General features: G+C 43.0%; 1 non-coding gene across 1 annotated transcript; it reads right to left on the bottom strand.

Moving 5' to 3' along the window:
* Nucleotides 1-23,481: 23,481 nt before the first annotated feature.
* Nucleotides 23,482-23,553, bottom strand: TRNAP-UGG (transfer RNA proline (anticodon UGG)). Its single transcript has one exon. It is a non-coding gene; the product is annotated as a tRNA-Pro (tRNA).
* Nucleotides 23,554-23,956: the final 403 nt, after the last annotated feature.

Below are 23,956 nucleotides of genomic sequence, written 5' to 3'. Positions count from 1 at the left end.
TCTTAGCATGATGCTACATACAGTATATAATACACACTGTGTGATCTTAGCATGATGCTACATACAGTATATAATACACACTCTATGTGTGATCTTAGCATGATGCTGCATACAGTATATAATACAGTCTGTATGATCTTAGCATGATGCTGCATACAGTATATAATACACACTGTGTGATCTTAGCATGATGCTGCATACAGTATATAATACACACTGTCTGTGTGTTCTTAGCATGATGCTGCATACAGTATATAATACACACTGTCTATGTGATCTTAGCATGATGCTGCATACAGTATATAATACACACTGTGTGTTCTTAGCATGACAATACTGCATACAGTATATAATACACACTGTCTGTGATCTTAGCATGATGCTGCATACAGTATATAATACACACTGTGTGATCTTAGCATGATGCTACATACAGTATATAATACACACTCTATATGTGATCTTAGCATGATGCTGCATACAGTATATAATACACACTGTCTGTGTGATCTTAGCATGATGCTGCATACAGTATATAATACACACTGTCTGTGTGATCTTAGCATGATGCTGCATACAGTATATAATACGCACTGCCTGTGTGATCTTAGCATGATGCTGCATACAGTATATAATACACCCTCTGTATGATCTTAGCATGATGCTGCATACAGTATATAATACACTGTGTGATCTTAGCATGATGCTACATACAGTATATAATAAACACTGTCTGAGATCTTAACATGATTCTGCATACAGTATATAATACACACTGTCTGTGTGATCTTAGCATGATGCTGCATACAGTATATAATACACACTGTCTGTGTGATCTTAGCATGATGCTGCATACAGTATATACTGTCTGTGTGGTCTTAGCATGATGCTGCATACAGTATATAATACACACTGTCTGTGATCTTAACATGATGCTGCATACAGTATATAATACACACTGTCTGTGTGATTTTAGCATGATGCTGCATACAGTATATAATACACACTGTCTGTGTGTTCTTAGCATGATGCTGTATACAGTATATAATACACACTGTCTGTGTGGTCTTAGCATGATGCTGCATACAGTATATAATACACACTGTGTGTGATCTTAGCATGATGCTGCATACAGTATATAATACACCGCTGTCTGTGTTCTTAGCATGATGCTGCATACAGTATATAATACACACTGTCTGTGTGTTCTTAGCATGATGCTGCATACAGTATATAATATACACTGTGTGTTCTTAGCATGATGCTGCATATAGTATATAATACACACAGACGAAAGGCAAAAGGCAGAGATGCAATTATACAAACGTACTAATGTATCGCTGTTTTATACGATAGGAAGTATATATTCTACACTGTATACATACAGCAGAGTGATGTTATATTCCTGTCAAATCCACGGGTGGTTCGGCACGATACGCCGATACATATCGATCTCTCTCCCTATCCACGCGCCGAGTGCTGCAATGGAACAAGATGAGTGCCTTCCACCAGCTGGTCAACCACGAAACGTCGAACAACAAAGAGACGGGTGATTGTGCCGATGTACCTTCTTCTCGACAGCTGATTACGAGATTGATATCCCCAGCGTGGCTCGCATGGGTGGCGAGTGATGATCTGAACGGGTTGTGAACCCACTCCACTCTCTCCTCGCACTGTGTCACCGTGGTCTCATCAGCACGGTGACACAACCAAAGTGACGTGCAGTGGAGGGGGCTTTCATTGATTTATAATTATATTTCTACACTCATACACGCGGGCTGGTGTGGCGTATTGTGTTACTCTCTGGCTGCCCGTAGCAGCAACGAATCTGGGCGGATTCAGACTTGCCCCGTGAGATGATGATTCGTCATCTCCTCTGGGCACACCGCGTGGCTTTGGGTGTTGCGACGTCGTCACTGGGGAGACAAAGGCGGCCGGGTGTAGCCACCTCCCCCCACACAACGTGTGTCGTGCCAGCAGCCTTCATTGTGTCGCTAAACACAACTCAACGTGTATCTGTACAGGCGGTCTTTGCATGTGACAGCCGTACGGACGATGCACTGCACTTGCGCTAGGAAGAAGGACCAGTTGCTCGAAACGTCACCGATTGTTAATTTTCTTTCTTTTAAAGCCACAATGATCTTGACGAGGGTGGGTTTTTATTATTATTAATATTGTGCTTGTGCTATTATACAATATCATAGCAGTAGCAGCATCACCAGGCGCTGCGAATTCTGACCCCGGCTCACTGCCAACGAGAGTGGCGAATATCTGAAGCAGTCCACTGGGCCTCCTCCCCTAGGTCGACTCAGACTTAAACGAGTGACTCAACGTCACCCATCCCGCTCGTGTGCCGTGATGGTCTTCACAGGTGCTCGCTAACATCACCTGCTGGTTCGTGCCCCCCTCTCTCTGGGACTCCCCTAGGTAGACTCAGCCTGGTGTGGTGCTTGTGCTGAGTTGATCTTCATAGGTGCTGGCTAACATCACCTGCTGGTTCGTGCACTGTGTTAGAGCCCCCCTCTCTCTGGGACTTCCTCTAGGTAGACTCAGCCTGGTGTGGTGCTTGTGCTGAGTTGGTCTTCATAGGTGCTGGCTAACATCACTAGCCCGAAGAGTCTGAAGGCGACACGAGGTGATGATCTCTGTTGACCTCAGTGGAGGATGATGATGCTGCTGATGATGATGCTGCTGATGATTACGATGCTGACGATGCTGATGATAATGATGATGTTGTTGCTGATGATGATGGTTATTATTTCGCTTCTGCTGTTGATTCTGTATGCTGCTGCTGATGCTTATTTTGCTGCTGTTATTGCTGCTGATGGTAATGATGGTGTTAATTCTGCTTGCGAGATTTGCTGTAGCTGATGACACTGCTGCTGCTACTAATAATTATACATCTGATATTTCTGATGATAGCAATGGGTTTTATTATTTTTCTGCTGCTGTTGATGTCTTTTGCTCCTACTGATGATGGCACTGCTGATGATGATTCTAATGACGGCGATGCTGATATCCCTATGGTGCTGCTGCTGCTGTCGATCGATGATTGTTCGTATGTTGAAGTTATTTCGCATCGCACATAGCCAACCCTGCAAGACCAGACAAGAGATAAGGGAATCGGAGCTCTTCTGCTCAACACGAAGTGTTCAGAGTACTGCAGTATAGACTTATTTTCATGCGCGTGGAATGCCGTGAATATGAGGTGTAATTGTATTCATCTTCTTGGTTCTTTCGGTAAAGTCACGTAGAAGGGAAATAATAAAATAATAAAAATAAAACGTAATAAAATACAATTGTATTTCCCTTCTACGTGACTTTACCTGAAAGAACCAAGAAGATGAATGAATCCCTGCAGTCACGAAAGCTTTAAATTGTAATTGTATTGTTCGTTGCGGTTGCACCCGAATCAAGATCCGAATGGCTCAGGGTTATTCCAAATGAATGAAAACTGCAAGACGCACACACGTGAGACATGTCTGGTGAGATTCCCCCAGACGAGTTGTATAATTCTGACTTAAAAAGAGACAAACGATCCCCCGTACAGCCTTTAACAGACGTGTCTGCATGGTAAGGGTTGTCAGCGGAACACCGATGCACATCATATGATGGCACAGCACATGAGCACAACACCATCCCGGTCGTCTTTGTCTCCCAGTGCTGATGTTTACACACCGCACCAGGTATTCATTAATGCTGAGTCGATCAAAGGGAGGCCTGGGACCGGTTCAAATATTCATCACTTTTATTGATCGTGAGCGGAAATCGAATTCTGCACCACCGCTCTCCAAATATCCTGACATAATCACAAATCATTGTACGTTTCAGATTCACTGCTGGATGAAGGGCTACCCATTCCCTGTCTCGGTGCGGGTTAGTTAAAGTGGTTGTCTTGGACCGGTTCAGATATAATAATCACTTGTCTCCGATGTAAGCCGTGGTCGGGGAATATAAGAAGCGAGCAAGGCGTCTCTGTGTGTGTTCACGTGCGGGCCCTCACGTGGAGCGGTGGCATAGTGGTTAGCGCACTTGAGTTGGATTCCTGGCCACGACGAAGTGTGTCCGTGGGCTGCGCGCTGGTTCTGCGTTAACAAAGCAACCACTACTCTTAGGTTTTTTCGGTAAAGTCACGTAGGTAAAAAATAAATAATAGAAGTAATAATAAAAATAAAATAATAAATCACAAAGTTGTCACTAAATTGTGAATTGTTATGTTATAAATCTTATTTAAATATTTATTTTTACCTACGTGCCTTTACCGAAAAAACCTAATAGTATGAATCCTTGTCACGAAAGCTTCAAATCTAAAAGCAATCACTCTTTAATAACACTGGCTTTCAAATAAAGTATATGAAATCGGCCTTGTCAATCGGCTCTTCTTTATAGCACATGAGTAAAAATACAACGAATTATGTATGTGCTATGAAGAAGGGCCAAATCCAGAAACGTCGCCTATTATGATTTATTTTTGTTCCTTAAGGCCACAGTGCTCTTGACGATTGTGTTGAGCTTTTGTTTATTGGTAATAGCTAATACGGCTGCCATTTGTCAAGGACATCACGGTGTTGGTGAACATGTCATTCGTGAATATGAAGTGTAAAGTGAACACATTAGCAGCTTCGATTAGGCGCTTTCGTTTCTCTCAAAAGCACCCCATGCGATGAAAATAGATTTTGTATCTTTAGTGTACGACGAAATTAGTTGTACTAAATTATTCCTTTCAGTTTGGTTACTTGTAAAAGGCTATTTTAAACGTTTTTTTATTTAAAATTGGAAGTATTAAAAAAAGTGATAGTGTACAGTATAGTGAATCTCGTCAACTTTTCGAGAAGTATTAATTGTCCCTCACTCATACCGAGACGTAGAATTGAAATAAAATATTACGCATCGTGTATCGTTCGGAATACGATATCCATTACAACTTTAATTCGTGTGCTCTTTGTTAATGCCTGAAAATTCTGCCTGGCAAGTAACATACAGTGTGTAAACCCGGAACTTATCCTATACACGAGGCCACGATAATCAATACATGTTGTGAAAGCTGGACAAACTAGACGCAACAGAAATGTGGATGATGTTAAACAATTCACAGACAAGACGGGTAACACTAATGGATTATGTATAGCAGGGTACAAAAAGTACAATTAAAAATAATCTAATGAGAAAACGAGCGACTGACTGAGAATGCGATTTGACTGGGAGCATTAAAGTTGCAGCGGGGAAGACAGCGAGTAAAGTTACATTAACAATTGGACATCTTTGAGAAACAGCATGGCAGATATAGATAGTATATATCGTAGTATCGCTACATCGTAACACCCTTAATTCTCGCAGCCACCAGATGTGTAACCACCGTTATTATACTCTTTCGTTCTTTCGGTAAAGTCACGTAGGTATAAAATAAATCACGACGTTTCGGGCGCAATACAAGCGTCCATCATCAGGTGGGAAAGCATGGTCTGCTGCTGAGGCAGACTGTTTTAAAAGGTTTGAATGGGTGTAGCTCAAGGGTTATAAAGAAGTGGCCGGGGCTAGTGATGTTAATGTGAGAAATTAGCATGTAACTGTAAGATAGGAAAGCGGCCTCCTGAACGAGGGTATGGAAGTGGCAATGTTAATGTGAGAAATTAGCATATCGGCTGCGACATTCGAGTCACTCCATGCAACTGAGTGAATCGGCCACCTCCTGGGCGGCTTCGTTGACTCGCGTGTGGTGGGCTAAAGAGTGGTTTAATCTCCCTTAATCTCCCACCTATTCCATCGTGAACGAATTGGCAGCGGCAGTTCCCGGCAGTTAATAAAGAGGCAGGTGCTGGAAGTTCTCTTGATGAAGACCCCATGCTGTGGCCATGGCCTTCAGGATGAGCTCCTGCTCGGGAGAGGTCCTCCCGTGGCTGGTGTTTGTACTGCTGCTGGATCATCTAGGACCAGCAGAGCGGACTGCTGCTGTTCTCTCGCCTAGTAACTCTGGCTCTCTGTTTTTTACCCCATTATCAATCAAACTATCGAACTCAATATCACTGTCGTCTCATCCATCACACACGATTCGAACATCTCAGAATTAATGCAAACCAGAGATATAGCCTGTAATAATGCAAACACATCAAACAACCTCCCTGATTGGAATATATATAACACAACAAATATATGTCATTGCCTTGTAAGAAACACTACATTTTCATCTCATCAAACTTCTACATTTACAAAAAAGAAATCCCGATAATCTTCTGGCAAACGTTCAATTCAGTACTACATAAGCTACTATTAATTAAGACATCGTCATCCACGGGAAAATACGAGTTTCCTGCATTTGCACTTCTGGCAATGGTAGATCTCATCTTTAGACCCCTCACACACATTTTCAACATTTTCAACCATTTTCAACCTCTCAATTAGAGTGGAAATTGGCTCTTATTCGTACAATATATAAAAATGGCTACAAAGAAGACACGAATAATTAGAGACCAATCTCTATTTTCACCAGTTACTAAAATATTAGAAAATATATTAAAATCACGAATAAACTGCTACTAAAAAGCCACAATCTCCTGCACAACAAAGTCTGTTTTTCTTGAGGATTACTCAACCAACGAACCCAATGATGGATGGTATGAAATGTTCTCTTCAGTAACCATAATGCGAGTTAACACAAAGTTATAGGGTTTGTGAATGATGAACGCTTACAAACAGCATGCTGAAAGTAAGAGTTTGTTTTTGCTAATTTACATGTGATGGAACAGATTGGTGCTTTTACCGATACAGGGGATACTTCAGCAGCAGCGAATCATGAGTTATATTCACAGTAAGTAGTGAGAGTTGATGTGTAGTGTTCTGTATCAAACCTTTGTATTGGGCTATAAACATATCTCTTGTGTGTAGTACAGAGCTACTCATCACGGCCGAGTTATACATTTAACATAGTTTATTAAATATTACGTTTAAATATTAGATGTATTAAATGCATAACTCGGCTCCTTAGTAGTGTTATACTGCACACAAGCGACGCACTTGACAATCCAAGTCAAAGAATAAAGTATCGACTCATCACGTTTAAAAACAGATTGCATTGACCTCTTCTACATCTTATATATTATACGACACACCTCCAAAACGTGTTACCAGTGTCGATAAAGTTGTACAACTCTGGTCACGCACACACACAGGACTTTTAAGACGAACCAACACCATTTTATTTAAACAACAAGGGACAAATAGGTGCGTCTTATAATCCGGTTTCTCATTGATACTGGCAAAAATGGTTCCAGAGATGTACAGCTTGTTACTTTGTTTATGGTTTTAAACAAAGAGGGGATCGGGGGAGAGATAAAGTAATTCATATTATTGGTTCTTTCGGTAAAGTCACGTAGAAGTGAAATAATAAAATAAAACATAATTAATATTGCGTGCGTCTTATGAATCTGGTAGAAGACGGTTTCTCATTGATACTGCAGGCATATTGTTAAAATTTTATTACTTTATTATTTCCCTTCTACGTTACTTTACCGAAAGAACCAATAATATGAATCCCTGCAGGCACGAAAGCTTTAAATCAAAAGATAAATTACTAATTGTTTAGCTCGTGAAATGCACAAAGATCGACGACGACGCGCAGAATGTTGTGACATTAAAGCGCTGAAGCTTGCTGTCGTTTTAGCTCGCACAATTATGTACAAAAAAATCTGTTTTACAGTGTGCCGAGAACATGAAACAAACCCCAAAAAGGTGTGCATTTATTTAACTTCGTACTGTACCGGTAATAAAAGTGATAATTTACAGCGTTTTGTCAGATTATTCTGCAGGCCGCGATGGTTGTTTGGCCATACTTCACCACAAATCAAGATTCACCACACTGACTTATAGTTGATGAAGACATGGGGGATGTTCTGTTAACATTCGCCACTGATCATGAAAGCTTTGGGATCAAAACTGAAGTTGTCCGGGGTTCATTATTGCGCAGTGCGCTAACCACTGCCCCACCACTCCCACCTCGTTTTTTGTATAAAACAATTTACAATCTCAACCTTTCAAACACATCCCACTTTATAGCTTAGAGCTGTGTGCTATTTGTGTAGACATATGGAATTATACAACATACAACACCTCTATTGTCTCGTGTTATATAATCTACACACAAAAACAAACATAGGTATATCACTTTAATGTGTTTAATGTACACGTAACGCTTCATATTGCTACTATTTATATACAAAAGTGGCACACTGAACCGTAACAAAACTATTAACAGTTGAATGTACGATTAGCTGCTGTTTGTGATGTTACTTGGCAAAGTAAATAGCCCATCAAAAGACGAAATGTTAAAATATATACGTGGGTGCAATGCACGGTACTGAATTGTAACGTTGAGTTTAATAGATAACGTGGTCTTTATAACCTTTGTATGGGCTGTACATCGAATATCTTGCAGTATAATGCTACTACTCATAAGAAAGTTATATATTTTTGAAATATCAAAGTTGTATATAGTTAATTTTATCTACGAATGTGTAACTCGGTTCATGAGTAGTAGTTTTATACTACACACAAGAGCTCCACTTCAATTTTAATTTATATTTAACAAACGCATAGACACAGCACGCTTAAACATAGTACATGCACAATGCATTTGGTACAATTTAAATTACTCTCTGGTTCTTTCGGTAAAGTCATGTAGATAGATATAAAGAATAATAAAAGAGAACACGACGTTACACAAGCGTCCGTCTTCAGGTGAGAACAATGATCTGCTGTTGTGGCTTTATATTACACGAAATGTGTTCTGTGTCAGTAAAGTTGTACAAAGCTGGCCACACACAATACGGGATTATAAGAGGCACCCTACTTTTTTAAAAAATACAACGAATTTTTTTTTGCTACTTATAATCCAGAGGAAACGACCCGACGTGGTTACTTTCTGTAAATACTGTACAGCAATGCAAATTGAAAATGGAAGTGGAACTACTGTGTTTTTAATCACGAATGTGTTTGAGTATATTGTCGTGTTTATAATAATGATGTTTGTTTATCCCAGGGAAGCTTCGAAGAGGATGATCTTCGCAGGAGACCGTCTGTGAGAGTCATAACGCACCACGTCGTTTGTTAGCAATGCGATGTTTGTGGGTCAATACCAGCCACGTTGTTGTATTTAGTTCTGAGAAATCGTGGAACCCCAAGGACTTCAACAGGGGGAGAACATATAAGGGGCAAGTGCTGTTGGCGAGTGGCACATGTGAAGGCACCAGATATTCATTTGAGGCCAAGTCCACACAAACACTCTGCAGAAGACAAACTCCACACATAGAAAGACACCCGTGTCTGGAATGGAACCCAGCCTCTGCTTGCTTGTGAGGCTCACGGTGTTACCACTGCGCCAATAAACTTCTGTAGTGACAGTGTCAGTAGTTGAATATGGAGAGGATGCATCGTGCCGTGGTTGTGTCTGTTTATAACAATCCATCGAATTACGTTCACGCGAAGGCGTTCATCGCTAACTTGCCGACACAAAATACAGTCTACGATGCGTGCAAAAATAGTGTTCTTGTTTTATGTAACGCATACAAATTCTGGAAGTACACTGTGTGTACTGCTTTAAAAAATAAATTTGTTCTGGGTAATATTCATAATAATGTTATAACATTAACGACGACTCTCAATGTTATTTCACTCAATGTATGTCATGCCATAGACTTGTACTGCATCGTGTTAACAGGGAAGAGAGGAAATTGTCCTCGTGTGTGTCTCTCTGCTTTCCCCCATGTGTGTCCTCATGTGTCTGTCTCTCTTCGTGCATTCTTGTGTCTCTCCATGTCTCTCCCCCAGCTCGGTCTGTCTCTCATGATTGTATCTGCCTTGCTGTGTCCGTCTCTGCGTCTCTTTCCGTCTTTCTTTGTGTGTCTCAGAGTCTGTCTCAATATTTATGTCTCTCTGTGGCTCTTATTCTGTCTCAGTGTATCTGTGGTATTGTCTCTGTGGCTGTCGCTCTATCAATGGATGTCTTCTCAGTGTTCCCGAGTGCTTTTTTTCCTTTCTGTCTTTGTGTTTGTCAATGGTGGGTTAAGTCGACACGAACTTAGCAATGTGTGTGAGTAACGCACACACTTACAGGCGGGCACAATGACCCGGGTTGGTCATAGAGCTGCACAAATTTCCGAATTTTGGCGAATCAATAAGCGTTAAAACAAGAGTTGAAAATAACTAATTCCTAAGAGGAAACGAAATGTAACGAACGCTTTTCCACATTCACTGGCAATGATGATGATGTACGCATACAGCATGACACAGATACGGGTGTATTTAAACAGTACTGTATTAGTATACAGTGTATACATATATATGTATGAATATGAGAGGACAATTTCAGCCACTGATGAGACGGAGCGATGGAAGCACTTGGTGTGCTGGTGGATTTATATACATCGTGAGAGGTTTAACACGTAGGCTTTCGGGAACAATTTGCATAGTACAGGTTTTTGGGTGATATCACGTAAATATCAACGTGTCGTTAAACCGACTTGGACTCGAATTATACATTTCGTGAGGTTACTCTCCAACACACCGGTGTGTTGTACAAGTAGCGAATTGGTATGTTCTGTTTACGTGACAAACCTTACTAATTGGTGGTGGCGGGTTTAACGACACATTTACGCGATCTAACCCAAAAAACCTCTTCTACGGCAGTGGATTTACCATAGCCAGAGCCGTCCCGAGGGCACGACGAATTGGGGCGACCGCCCCGGGCCCCACGCTTGGGGGGGGGGGGTGCTTCGACGTCACGGTGTCATATGTAATACGTTCGGTTCAGTTTGAAGGCGTCGGGGTGGCCCATACCGCCCTATGGACGGCCCTGGCCATGGTTGATGATGATGATGATGTAAAAATATGGTCCAAATTTGACAAATGAGATTACCTGCAAATTACACCATTTGAATGTATATACTTTAAATGCTTGGCAGGGCCCTCCTTAAAAAAATAAGCCATGAGGCTCAGTGAGGCTTCGCTGGGTAAACTAGAGTAATACTAAATTATAATTCACAATCCTTGTGTCAATGCACCGCTGAATGAGGGCCCACCCACACCGTGTCAATTATGGAGATGTTTTGACCATACTTCCCCGCGCTGGTCAATGCAAGGGATCTCTGTCTCTGAATCATCATGTTATACTCTACAAAGTTCTTCAAGCGTACTGTATAAACAAATTGGTATTGGTGTGCAGTGTATACATTTCGTTGGAGCGGTTAAACAGTGGTTAGCTTACTGCGCTGTGAATGCTACGTTCTTCAATTAAATTAAAGTTTACGGCTACTAATTAGTGGTGATCGGCAAAACCCCCTTTGCCAACACAGTGACCAAAGTGGTGAAGTATGGTCAAACAACCACCACCAAAACCGCGTGCAGAGGCCTTCATACAGCAGTGGATTCACACAGGGTTGTAATTTTTTTCCCATGCGTATGACATTTTTGTTTACTTTATTGATGCACAATATATAGTTAAAGTATACAGTATATACTATAACACAAACATACACAAGTATGTATTAACGCCACATGCCGTGCAATATATTCGATTGCCTGATCAAGGAAGAGTGACGGCTTACACGAAACCTCTTTGGTTTGGTTTCATTAGCACGGGTAAAACCAATTTGGGCAGTGACCATTTTCGATGGGGACGAGGTTAGACCATAGAAACCTGGTTTTAGAATCAACAAACATCTCAACAAACAAAAACAACCCGTAAAAAACTGACGCGGTATTGGCAAGGTGGTGCATGAACATGGCACAACCAGTAAGAAAGAATACAAGGCTAAGAGAACGCATCACGTACTCAATTTTTTTTGGATTAAATACTATAAAATATTGTTTTTAATACACGTAACTTAAAGTCTGCAAAGCCGAGCAGTTAGTTAATGGATATGACTATACTAATGACTGCATGCACACAATCTATACAGTACACAGATACAGCGACCTATTAAAAAATACCATACACAAAGTCAAAGACCCCGTGTATAAACACACGAACGAGTGCTGTCAGCAGATATGGGGGGGGCATGGTTTTGACCAGAAAAAAACACGTCCGGCCGTCTTTGTCTCCCCAGCGACAATTTGTTGACGCACCGCACCAGGATAACCAATGGTCAGGCCGAGGCCGCCCTCGGGGAAGTAATCAGGATCGGTTCAAATATTTCTTTATTTCGGTCATTGACGTTTGGTCGTAAGTGGGAATGGAAATCAGGTCGCTACCCCCCCATTCAATGTCAGGCGCACACTACACACGCACATCACACACACACACCACATACACCACACACGCACACACGCACACCACGCACACCACACACACCACACACACACCCCCACACACACAAACACCACACACACACCACACTCGCACACACCACACACGCACACCACACACGCACACACCACACACGCACACCACACACGCACACCACACACACCCCACACACACACCCCACACACACCCCCACACACACAAACACCACACACACACCACACTCGCACACACCACACACGCACACCACACACACACCACACCACACACACACCCCACACACACACAAACACCACACACACACCACACGCACACCACACGCACACACCACACACACACAAACACCACACACACACCACACGCACACCACACGCACACACCACACCCCCCCCACACACAAACACCACACACACACCACACGCACACCACGCGCATACACCACACACGCACATACCACACACACACTACACACCCCACACACACACCACACACGCACACACCACACATACCACACACACCACACATACCACACACACCACACGCACACACCACACACACACCACACACACCACACGCACACACTACACACACACCACACGACACACACACCACAGACACACCACACACACAAACTACACACACACTACACACCACAAACTCACCACACACGCACGCCACATCACACGCACACCACAAACACCACACGCACACCACACGCGCCCCACACGAACACACTACACACACCACACGCACACCACATACACACCACACACACCACATACACACCACACACACTCCACACATACACTACACACACACACCCACACCACATACATACACCACACACACCACACGCACACACCACACACACCACACACACACACTACATACCACACACACCCCACGCACACACCACACGCACATACCCCACACACACACCGCACACCACTCCACACACACACACACCACACGCACAAACCACACGCACTACATACACACCTCACACCACACACACCATACACACACACCACACGCACACACCACACACACCACACACACGCACCACACACGCACACACCACACACGCACAAACCACACACACACACCACAAACCACACACACACACCACACACACACGCCACACACACGCCACACACACACCACGCACACCACACGCACACACCACATACACCACACACACACATCATACACACCACACACACACGCACACACACCACACACACACCCCTCACACACACCACACACACCCCACACACACACAAAAACCACACACACACACCACACACCACTCACCCCCCCCCATACACAAACACCACACACACACCACACGCACACCATACGCACACACCACACACGCACACACCACACACACACTACACACCCCACACACACACCACACACGCACACACCACACATACCACACACCACACGCACACACCCACATACCACACGCACACACCAGACACACATACTACACACATTTCCCACATCACACGCACACCACACACACCACACGCACACACTACACACACACCACACGCACACACGACACACACACCACACACACCACACACTCACACTACACACCACACACGCGCACGCCACATCACACGCACACCACAAACACCACACACACACCACACGCGAATCACACGAACACACTACACACGCACCACACCACACACACACCACACCACACACACACGCATACACACCACACACACACCACATACACACCACATACACACCACACACACCCCACACACACACACCACACACACCACACACACACCACACACGCACACTCCACACACCACACACACACCACACACGCACAAACCACACACACCACACACACACAGTACATACCACACACACCACACGCACACACCACACGCACACACCGCACACCACACACACCACACACACACCACACGCACCACACACACACCACACACATACACCACACGCACAAACCACACGCACCACACACACACACCTCACACGCACACACTACACACACACCACACGCACACACCACACACACGCTCCACACCACACACGCACACACACCACGCACGCACACACCACACACACACGCCACACACACACACCACACACACACGCCACACACACCACACACACCACACGCACACACCACATACACCACACACACACACCACACGCACACACACCACACACACACCCGCAACACACACCACATACGCACACACCACACACACACACACCTCACACACACCACACACACACCACACACGCACACACCACACACGCCACACACACACACCACACGCACACACCACACACAGACACACATCACACACACCACACACACACACCACACGCACCACACACGCACACACCACACACACACACACCACACACACACATCACACACCACACACACACATCTGGGTCGGGTGACTCACAACAGTACTGTACGGAAATAGCGGTTACACAATTTTACACACTCGTGACACATTCACAAATATAACGTGACCCGATTTAAACGCCGAGGACTTACGGATTTTGAATAGGGGTCGATCCATCGACGGATGCTTTGAATGAAGACGCAGTGTTAACCGTCAGCATCGTCAGCCACGACCTATCCACTGCTGGATGACGACCTCCCCAAGCCGTGACCATCTCTCACCGTGCTAAGATTCACAAGCCCTAAGGCATCTCCAGCGCCCACGAGCCGCCGACGTCTTCGCTCCATCTCCGCCGTGGACGGAGCCCTGTTTATTTAAGGCGCGTTCCGTCCTTGAACCCCTTTCATCGCCACTCCGTCCGTGGGTTTACCATGAGCGACTGCGTTCATTATGCCATCCCAAGGCAAGCGCATCATCCTGACAGTCACCAGAGATCATACGACACGGAATATATTTTACTGGGTTTATGATTGGTAGTAATGTGTCCTGTTTTACTATGTTAGCAGTGCCTGCGCACTGCAGAAATGTGGTGAGAAGCGTCGGTCGGAGTTTCCCACTCAGAGCAAAATGGGAAATCGCTGAGTAGTGTAAGTTTGCGGTTGTTTAAAAAAGTTCCGCCCCACCGAAATGCATAGTGAGTATCTCGAACAAGGATATATCCAGGGCCATGCTGCAGAAATATTTCGGTGGTCAGAGTATCAGAATCTTTATTCAGACTGCAGAAGTCCCATGAGCTATAAAACTAGTTTTTTCACAGATATCCAGAAGGGGTGGGTCAGCAAGTTGCAATAAAAAAACGTCGATAGGAGTGCAAAATAGATCAAAGTAAGCAAGTCACGAAAATACATAAATACAAATAAACAAAGTACACTATTTAAGTAAATAAAGAAGGGGCAGGCGGTGGAGTTTGGGACCTCAGAAAATGCGGTACTTCATGAAAAAGTTATGACACTAGGTTATTGCTTGCGGCATATACACATGTGGAAATAAAGTGCAGTGTAAAAAGGATATGGTGATGTGATGACAGTACATCTTATGCATACATTGCAGATGTCAGGTGTTTTTTTGTGATTGGTCCATCTTGAACCTAAAATAATTCCGTCTTGTCCACACAGCAGCTCTCACAAGCAACAGCCACCTCCGACACAACCTCACGAGCTCAAGTCAGGTAGAGATGACATTTTGTATCAACATTTAATTAACCACCCAAGCACAAAATCACCGAAACTCGAAATGCACTAACAATATTACAGTTAAGCGTAAACAAAACCTGGCGTGTCTCGTTCGAAAAGTTCAGAAAAGATGTCGAGTGTTTCAGTTTAGAAGTTCCTCCAACCTCAATTCCACTGTTCAGTCTGGTCCCAAAGAGTATAGAGTGTTCACGTAGTTTGTAAAAAAAAAACCTGGCCACTAATAACACTGGTCTACAATTTTTTAGATGTCGTCTGCTTCAGAGATGAAATGTGCTGTTTATTATGGATATTGATGTGCTGAATTCAAATATGACAAAACAACTGATTGGCTACGGTTCCAAAGATATTTAAGTTTTAACATTTTACGTCTATGTATATTGTGTAGATAGAGTTTTAAGCATACATTGTAAACCTAGGTCTTTTCATGTGTTATAGTTGCTTTACATGATAACATGTCACCTGTCCTGTTCATGTAACACTTTGAAAATCAGAAAAATGGTTATATCAAAATGTATTATGAAACATAAGGCAAAAAACTATTATGGATATATAAGTACATAGTTTAGTCCTTATTCAGTGCCTACTCGGCGTTTCTTGGCATGTCTCTTGTATTCATTAAATGGAGCATCTCTTGTCACTGTTCAGCAATAGTCTGCAAGCATTGTTGGGCTCCATCTGCCTTGATAGCGTTTCTCCATTGCTGCAATGTCCTGGTGACATCGCTCGCCATGCTCGTCGCTCACTGCCCCGCAGTTCGGTGGGAAAAAATCTAGATGAGAGTGCAAAAATGTATCTTTAGTGACATGTTGCAACCAAGGCTTTTGTATGCCTTGAGGTTTTCCACCAACTCCCTGTAGTTGTCTGCCCTGTTGTTTCCGAGAAAATGTGTTGCTACTAACTGGAAGGCTTTCCATGCCGTCTTTGCCTTGCCACGCAGTGCACTGTCAAATGCATCATCTCGAAGAAGTTCACGAATCTGAAGACCGACAAAGACACCTTCCTTTATCTTAGCTTCACTTAACCTTGGACATTGTCCACGGAGGTACCTGAAAGCTGCTTGTGTTTTGTCCATGTCTTTGACAAAGTTCTTCATCAGACGCAGCTTGATGTGTAAGGGTGGTAACAAAATCTTCCTTTATTCAACAAGTGGTGGATGCTGAACACTTTTCCTCCCAGGCTCTAATGACTGTCGGTGTGGCCAATCTATCTTGATGTAGTGGGAATCTCTCGCATAACTGTCCCATTCGCAGAGAAAACAGCAGCACTTTGTGTATCCAGTCTGCAGACCAAGCAAGAGAGAAACAACCTTGAAATCGCCACAAAGCTGCCACTGATGTTGGTCATAGTTTATGCACCTCTAAATATTTTCAAGTCATAGGTTTCCTTCATATGGACTGCATGACCAACTGGAATTGATGGCAAACATTGCCATTATGCAGCAAAACAGCTTTAAGACTCATTTTCGATCAAATAATGAACAGTCTCCACTCATCTGGATCATAAACAATGTTGAGGGCTGCCATCACACCATCGATGTTGCAAGCTACAAGATCACCTGCCATGAAGAAGAATGGGACAGATCATTTTGACGGTCACAGAACATGGAAACCCTAACATCACCTGCCAGGAGATTCAATTGCTGCAGTCTGGAGCCCAACAGCTCTGCCTTACTCTTGGGTAGTTCCAAATCCCTGACAAGATCTTTCAGTTCACCTGGTGTTATGAGGTGTGGTTCAGAGGAGGAGGATGGGAGAAAGTCTGGGTCATGTGACCTTGATGATTCAGGACTAGCAGTTTCATCCTCGTCTGACTCAATTGAGAATGATTCTGGTGCATCAGGAGCTGGCAGTCCTTTTCCGTCGGGTACTGGGCGTATAACTGATGGAATGTTTGGATAATGCACAGTCCACCTTTTCTTCTTTGACACACCTTTTCCAACTGGAGGTGCCATGCAATTGCTGATATCTGTTGGCTCTCTCCAAATCATTGGCACTGCAACACCACTGGTGAATATTTGTTGCACAAGTGTTGCAGCATATGTGTGGGGCCCACATCTCCTGATCTCCAACTTTGCAGCCAAAATAAAGGCTTTCTTAACCATAGTGGTTATACTGTGCTTTTGTTATGCAAAAGTCACTTCACCACAAGCATAGCAGAAGTTATCTGCTTTGTTCACACAAGTATGAAGCATCTCTGCTCACTTTGGCTAAACAGAAATGTGTCCCTTTACAAAATCAAACACTGACAAATAAGAGCGCACGACACTGATTTTTATAGGGCAATTTGTTCAGAGGGATATAAGCCTATTATGATTGCATCATCCATGACTGTTAGGAATAACATGATGCAATTCATATAATGTATGATTGCTCAAAAAGCAAGTACTGTCCAAACCTAGTCATAGATTTATTCATAGATCCAGTCAGATATGTATTTTAGTCATTTCTGGTTTAAATTAAGATCCCTTCCCTTTATAACTCACTTATCCTCCGCCATTCCCAAGTCAAGGGTAGTATATACTGACCCAGTAGCATATCTTGGAGCCAATCAACAATTTTAAGCATCATTTTAATTCTCAGTAACCCACAATTAGTAAAGTTGGACTACATTTATTTCGGAAGCATTTTGGCTGGAGACCAGTGTTATCTAAACGTAGAAGCGGCGGAGGCTCACAATTTAAAGGAAGGTTGTGGCTCGGGAGCCCCAGAATTAATTACGTAAAATGTCACGTAAAATGTAATTCATTCTTGGTTCAAAATAATAGATTTTGTACTTTAGAGTGCAAATAAAAGTGTGTGCATTTAAAACCTTGCTTTTTACCAAATGTGTTTTTTCAAAATGTTTCAAAAGTGACTGCTTGCACTTCCAGCAGTCTCCACAAGATGGTGCAATAAACTACCCTATGACATTTTTGGTTCCAGATTCATTTCTAAGGTAGCTTTATGCTACTTCGCAATTAAGCACTGTGTGGCCTCTCAGGCAATCTTAAGCAACCTAACCACAGCAATTACAGCCCACCACTTCTCAGCCACAGTTACTACAATTATCACGCTGAGTAGTACAACATCAGACTGTTTAAGATACGCGTCGGCAAGCAATAACAGATTCTTGGTTTGTGTGTGCTCTGCTACAACATTTGCACCGGCTCCATGTCACCCCAGGATGGCGCTAGAGGCAGCTTTCTTGCTCTTTGTGCTTGCCTTACATGCTGAAATGCCCTTGCTTGACCTTGCTAGTCTATACTACACGACCAAACGACCACTTAAAACCACACAGGGGCCTATTAATTTAAGGCTGGTGTGCTGAATAAATATACTTTTACATTTGTATGACCACATGGCCAAGTATGGACTGCTGTTACTTATAGCTTGAAGCTTGTTTGTTCCCCATGATCATTGTCTCTTTTTATTACAATTGGAATCTGTGAATCTGTCAATTATATTAGAAGGAAACCAATTTTAGGAATATTTATTTTTATTTTGGAAATGCTTTTACACTCTGAAAAGAGAAATCAGACTCGGGTCACATGGTTCATAGTGCATTGTGCTTATGGCTGCAATACCCGAACACTCAAAAGGGAACATTATGGCTCATGTGGGAGTTGAACCTGGGATGTCTCGCACCCAAAGCAAATTTCATACCCGAGATCAACGAGTTATTTAAACTCTGTCAGTGATCTTTACTAGAATTTAGGTTAAATCAACATTCGATTATCTAAGAAAGTGTCACTTTTACTTAGATAAAACTAAGCATATATTTCACAATTAAGTTTGGAAAATGGAACATCCTGGCACATCCAAGATTTGAACCCGGGACCACTTGCACTGGAAGCAAGAATCATACCTCTAGACCAGTGATTTTTACCCTGGACTGCTGTCTTGCACTCCTTTGGTTCTCAATAATGTTTTTTAAAATCATGTTAATAAATGCATATGTTTGATGAAACAAAGTAGTTGTACTTATGTGCCCGTGCCTAATTTGTATTGCGATTATTTACCTTAAATAACCTTAAATAATCTGGCATGTCTTGCACCCCCAGAAAGGGCATCTAGGACCGCCAGGGGGTGCGTGCACCCTAGGTTAAGAACCACAGGTCGCAGGAGTCTTCGTGTATTGTGCTAAAGACTTCTCTACTCATGCAAGCAAAATAAAACTACCGGGTTCATCCGGGATTTGATCCTGGGGCGTCTCGCGAGAATCATACCCCGAGACCAACAAGCCACTGATTCTCAAAACGTCAACTATATATGAAAATGGGGTTTAATTTACACTTCGATTATATCAGAAAGTTTAACTTTGCTCAGAGGTAATGCGCATTTTGTCATAAGAAAGTTTGGAAAGTGTTCTTAATATGATTTTGGTTGAAAGTGCATAGTTATAGACTTGTCTGAGACGCAATATCACGTTGCTTTAACAAAAACAATCAAATGGGAACCAATATTTAAGGACATTTCTTTACAAATCACACACTCAAAACTCTGCCATGATGAATTAAAGTTAGGTCACAGGAGTCTTCGTGTATTATGCTTATGACTTCTCAACTCATCCAAGCAAAATAGAACTACCGGGCTTGGAAACTGGGACCTCTCGCACCCAAGGCAAGACTCATACCCCTAAACCAACGAGCCATCTATGTGTACACAGGACACATACACGTACATGTGTAATGACAGTGCGGAGCAATAGCGGGACAGTGTGGCTCCCCGGGACCATGGTTACTAATGGACGAGCTAATGAGGATTCATGAGACGGGATCCAATCCAATGGCGGGGAAGTGTGAGGAGGGTGGTGAGCGGCAGGGCCAGGTCTGGTGAGGAGGATTGAGGAATATGGCGTGGCCGGACCGGGCGAGGATACATTGCAGCGTGAGCTGAGGCTTGGGGCTGCTTGGTGTGGGGAACTGTCATCGTCATCGCCTGGGATCGAGTCGTCTCTCCATCATCTGCAAGTTGTCTTGAGACTGGAAGCTGTGCTGTCTCAGAAGAAAGTGGTGTCAATACCCAAGTGTATGGAGTCACTCGCGGCTACGTGTTGAGTTGTCATTGAACTTTATTCTTAATAAATATACAGAAAACAAGATGGCGTCTCTGAGAGCTACATTACACATGTATATTAGGCTTAATGTAAAAAAGCGAGACTTTTGAATATTATGTTGAAAGAGAATATGACGGATGGGGTGATAGCTTTACAGATTGTGTTGTCTGAATATCCATCTTGAGAGCTTGGTGTACATGTTTCAGTTCACTGGATAGGTGATGATGGTCGGAAATACATCGAACTCGATGGTGCAGAGTTTTGATGAGGGACTTCTTCTGGGATGGATGGTGGTGGGAGTCAGGTTTTAGGTAGGCATCCGTATGGGTGGCTTTCCTGTAGACAGAGTACATAAAATTCGTGATCTGATCCCATCTGTGAAGGATGTGATCCCTGACATAAAATTCCATGGTGTCTACAAATTTAGCGGTGTTTGTGGCAGTAGTTACATTGGGGAAACGAAGCGATATGTCTCGGACCGTGTTCATGAACATAAGGCAGATCATAAACACTGTAGGACCAATACCTCGGCTGTGGCTGATCATTGTTTTAATGTGGTGGGCTCACACAAAATTGATTTCTCTAAGACGAAGGTACTTTGCAAACCCACTGGCAATCAACAAAGATTCGTTCATGAAGCCATCCTACCAACCTTTCTATGTTAGTTGTTATTTTCGGCTCTCTGATTTTTTACATTAACAGATTAAATTTATCATACTAGCAGCTACCTCGCACACAATGCTCGAGGTTGCTGCTCAGCAATCTTTTATTAACATGCTAATCTCTCACATTAACATAGCCACCTTGGCGTTCTTGCCGTGGAGGATGCTCGGCTTTCTTACATTAGCATGCTAATTTTTACCTGGCAGCCCTTTGATTGGTGGAAAACCCACCACCGCCGGAGTCGCTGCCCACCACTTACATTAACATTGGTTGCTGACATTTGGGCTACGCCCATTTCAAACCTTTATAAATAGTTGTCTTTAGAAGCTAACCCCCATTTTCCTGGTGGCGACTGCTTGTGTTGCAATCGAAACGTCGTAGTTTTTTGTTATTTTTGTTAAACCTATCTACCTGCCTTTACTGAAATACCCAAAGAATATGAATTCCTGCAGTCATGAGAGCTTTAAGTCAAGGTACAAAGCATTTTAATGATGCGATTTCTGAAACTGCTTATTTTATAACAATTGTGATTTTAATGATGACCTCGTAATTGGCGTCAAGATATAATTATGATTGGTAGGCTATTGCTAATTTATGGATGAATGTAGGCATCCCTACTCTATATGATTGATTGTTTTGACCACATTTCAGCATGTCGTGAAGATTACAGCCAGGGCCAGTCCAAATTTGACTTGGTCCTTGTCGTTTTCTCCCAAGAAAATTATGTTTGGCCTCGTACAGAATTTAAACCCGGGACCTCGTGCCAACCCGAGGTGAGAATCATACCCCTAGACCAACGAGCCACTAATTCTCAAAAAGTGAACTCCCTATGAAAATCATATTTAATCTACACTTCGGTTATCTCAGAAAGTTTAACTTTGCTCAGAGATAACTGAGCATTTGTGTCAAATTAGTGTGCTTAACATTAAGATTGTGATTGGAAATGCATCGTTATTGATTTGTACGAGAAGCAATATCACTTTACTTTAACAAAAATAATCAAATAGGAACCAATGTTTAAGGACATTTCTAACTTACAAACCACGCAATCTAACACTCCGTCGAGATGAATTAAACTTAGGTCTCAGGAGTCTTTGTCTATTGTGCTTATGACTTCTCAACTCATCCAAGCAAAATAGAACTACCGAGCTCAGAATCCAGGACCTCTCACACCAAAAGCGAGAATCATACGACTAGACCAATGAGCCACCTATGTGTACACAATACTATAAATACAAGTACTTGTATACGAGGCTTCATGTAAAAAGCATACATTTTGAATAGTAAACTGACAGAGAAGAGAATAATGAGTCAAGAATTTGTCCAGATTGAGTCAGGCACAACCCCTTTCAATGATGCGATTTCTTGAATTGCTTATTTTACACCAATTTTGATTTTAATCATGATTTCCTCATCGGTGTCAAGTTATTATCATGATATAAAGGCAATTGCTAATACAGGTAGGAACAACAGTTCCACACTGCCCAACCAGGGATTATTTGTCTGTCTGTCGTGCATAGCCACGCCCTCGATTTGTATTTCATCGAGCGCTTCGGGCGGGCTCAGCACCACGTGACGCGCCGCCCCACGCAGCTTGCGCCGCGTGACACGGATCGCACAAATGTGCTGTCCAACCAAGTTCCTGGATGCCCAATCCGAAGGAATGTGTTTTATGAATGAACGGAGGAGTCCCTACGCGATGTCATTGATAGCATTCATTGACCATACCTCAGCATGCTGTGCAGCAAAATTGTGAAGATAAAAGCCAGGGCCAGTTCAAAATTGACTTGGTTTTTGTCGACCAATCCCCCAAAAAGTGCTGTTTGGGCTCGTCCGGGATTTGAACCCGGAACCTCTCGCACCCAAAGCGAGAATCATACCCCTAGACCAACGAGCCACTTGTCTTCTCCCAGTGAATAATGTATGAAAATGAAGTTTAATTAACACTTCGATTATCTCATGAGATGTAATTTTGCTGAGAGATAATGAACATTTTTGTCACAAGTAAGTTTTGAAAGTGTTCTTAATACACAGATGTTGGTTGAAAATTCATTGTTATAGACTTGTACGAAAAGCAATATCACTTTTCTGTAACAAAAACAATGAAATGGGAACCAATATTTAATGACATTTCAAAATTTACTCACCACACACTCTAACACTCTATTGAGATGAATAAAACTCAGGTCGCAGGAGTCTTCGTGTATTGTCCTTATGATTGTCTACTCATCCCAGAAAAATAAGACTACCAGGCTTTGAATCGGGAACTTCTTGCGTCCAAAGGGAGAACCATACCCCTA

The sequence above is a fragment of the Lethenteron reissneri genome, chromosome 39 (genome assembly GCF_015708825.2).
Source record: "Lethenteron reissneri isolate LAM-NWPU_2019-01 chromosome 39, ASM1570882v1, whole genome shotgun sequence".
In the NCBI taxonomy this organism is placed as follows: Eukaryota; Metazoa; Chordata; class Hyperoartia; order Petromyzontiformes; family Petromyzontidae; genus Lethenteron; species Lethenteron reissneri.
The sequence above is the reverse complement of the archived record's forward strand: the minus strand, read 5'-3'. Positions and strand labels throughout refer to the sequence as shown.